The following is a 2,964-nucleotide window of genomic DNA, read 5'->3' on the forward strand; positions in this document are numbered from 1 at the left end:
TGGCATCTCGCGCAGCGTCCACGTCCACGACGACGATAGGCAGCTCACGAACGGCATCGGGACGTACCAGTGGATGGCGCCCGAGGTCATTTGCGGCACGGACTACTCGGTGGCGGCCGACATTTACTCGTTTGGGGTCCTCCTCTCGGAGTTCTCGACGCACAAGGTGCCGTACGCAGACGTGCTGCACCCGACGCACGGCCGACCCGTGACGCAGCAGTACGTGATGACGCAGGTGATACAGGGATTGCTGCAGCCGACGTTTGCGGCCGTGGGCGTGCCGTCGTGGGTGCACGAGATCGCGCTGCAGTGTCTGCAGACTGACCCGACACTGCGACCAACCGCAGCGCAGCTGACGGTTGTGCTGCGGCATGTGTGACGATTTAAAACATGGCAGGGTCCACTCTATTTATTTTGGAAAAACAAATGCGGTGTGATTTGGATGTCGGGATGCATTGCAGCATTGGTAGTCTACCACGATCACTTGGATTTTTCTTCTATTACGTACATCAATGTACTGTACAGCATGCACAACAGCCTACTGCGCTGTTGCGGCAGCTAATTTCACTTGCTCTACGATATTAGTACACTGCTGTACAGGGAGCTCCCATCGTTTATAATGCTGGCAGCTGTCAAGATCTGATATAAGACGGATTGTGATCACGTCATATGGCGCACTGCATCTTTAGCGACACAATTGACAACAACATCTGGCGTGACGAAACAGTCCGAATGTGCGGCGGTGTGGCGTTCACGGGCACAAAATGTTTGCACAAAAATGTTTGTGGGATGTGGGGAGGAAATGTTGGCGTGAGGGGAGGTGATCTGTGGGAGCTGATGACGGCCTGTGGCAGTCCCGAGTGATGTTGTCCCGACCATACGCGACGGGATAGGATGTCGTTTGTCTACATGGCCATGTGGACACTAGGACGCTGGGGCATTTTTGACGGTCGTGGTTGACACTTGCACAACTTTACTCACGATTTCGGTACGTGTCGAAGAATTTCCGACACCAGGCTCGTGGAATCACACAAGTGAGCTAATACAGTGTATGGAGCGACGGACAAGCAATCGTCTACATCTATCTATACTCTGCAGGTGGGGTATACCTGCAAAAGGTTACGATCAGACGCTTGAGCGTCAAAACAGGTACCGGTACTAGTACATCCAGTACGGTACTTTCCTATCAACCTGTCCGTCCCATGCACTTTCGCACATGACGTCGGCCGCCGGAATAGACAATCGTGGATACTGTGCACAGCACTCATTACATACCATATTCTATCCAATACACTTACTTGATAGCGTCACCGAAAACATTTTAACGCTCTATGCCAAGCGCCGACACGATGTCCCAGTCGGACCGACGTTCAGTCGTGCCGAGAAAGCAACTGTAGATGTCAACTAGCAGTGCTCTCGCTACAGTACACTATGTAGTATGTCGCACGCAAAACAATCCAAAAGCGGGTGCAAGTATTCATCACCCCGCCCTTTCGCTTTGCGTCGCATCCACGTCATGTTCATTATAAAAATTCCCATGTGGATGATGCCACGGCGCTTCTTGTCGCTGCTGCTGCCACTCGCGGTGACGGCAGCAGAGTGTCCGTACGAGAGCTATGCCACCGACAGCGCTATCCTCGTGGCCGATACAGCCTACTGCTCGTCGACAGCGCCTGTCTGCGCTATCGACACGTCGTGCCGCCGTTTGCTCAGCCACAAGATTTCCCGCGACCAAGTTAAATTTTCTGGCTACTCTGCGCTCGGCAACCTCACGGCGTACCCGCACGACGAGCTGTGCGATCTTTATGGCAATGTCGCGCAGCTCATCGGACGATGACCACTAGGTACATTGGCAATACGTCGTACGTGAATGCCAATGACATGGAGCTGCCTTCGACCCTCCTCACGCTGTACCAAACCGCGTTGTTTCGTGACGACCTGCGAATACTGATTGATGCTGTCGTAGGAGCTTTGACAACGTCACCGCGATTAGCCTAGGCGTTGTCTATAGCGACCTTCTTGACAACATCACCGAGCTGTACAGCCTCCGTACTTTGACCATCACGTGGTCTTATGCATTGCTTACGTAGAGAGTTTGTGTCGTGTGGTATCAGCATCATGCCAAGTTTGTTCAATTGGCCGCCGCGTCTCGAGACGCTGTATGCTCGTGCTGGATACGCAAGCTGTTTGACTTATGCGCGTTCCCAATGGTGTAGCACTATGCTCGAAAATAAGTTGCAGACGATCCCCAAAGCACTGCCGTCCTCGCTGCGCGAACTGTTGGTCTTCCATTCAACAGTCTCAAACGACGACTTTTTCAATGTGACGTGTAGGGCCATCCAAGACAATGAACTCACGGACCTCGTGTACCTTCCCGATGGCTTGACATTATTGTACAGTCGCTTCTATGCTTGCAGTTCTCATCACCAGAGATTAGAAATCTGTACGACAACCGCCTTGAGACCATCACGGACAAAAATTGGACGCAGCTGACGTTTTTGTACAACTCCATCACTAGCTCCATTTCTTGATTTCATGGACAATGTGTCTAGGCGACTTGGAGATAACCCGATCAAAACGTTTACCAACGTACATCTCTCCAAGCAACTGCGCTTCTTGTACGTTATGATATTTCGGAACGTCTCGGTCTTCTAATGGCGCCAACTAGCGACTGCGAAGAGTGCCCGATCACAGACATGGTCATGACACCAGCAACGTTCGAAGCGCTCGATGCGCTGAGTGCCCACAACGGCGACGAAACGAACCTTGAGGGGTTTGTAATCACACAAAACATCGAGTCGGACGGAAGCGCGTGCAGTGCAAACGGTGGCACCATTCGCGACCTCTGGCAGCACAAGTCGAACGTCACAGTCCGCGTATGCGTCACATCGCCGCACTCTGCCGACTGTACACCAACCGTCCATCGTCTCGTTCACCATAACCCTGGGTGTAGACACATGGACC

The sequence above is a fragment of the Saprolegnia parasitica genome (genome assembly GCF_000151545.1).
Source record: "Saprolegnia parasitica CBS 223.65 unplaced genomic scaffold supercont2.100, whole genome shotgun sequence".
Lineage (NCBI taxonomy): Eukaryota > Oomycota > Saprolegniomycetes > Saprolegniales > Saprolegniaceae > Saprolegnia > Saprolegnia parasitica.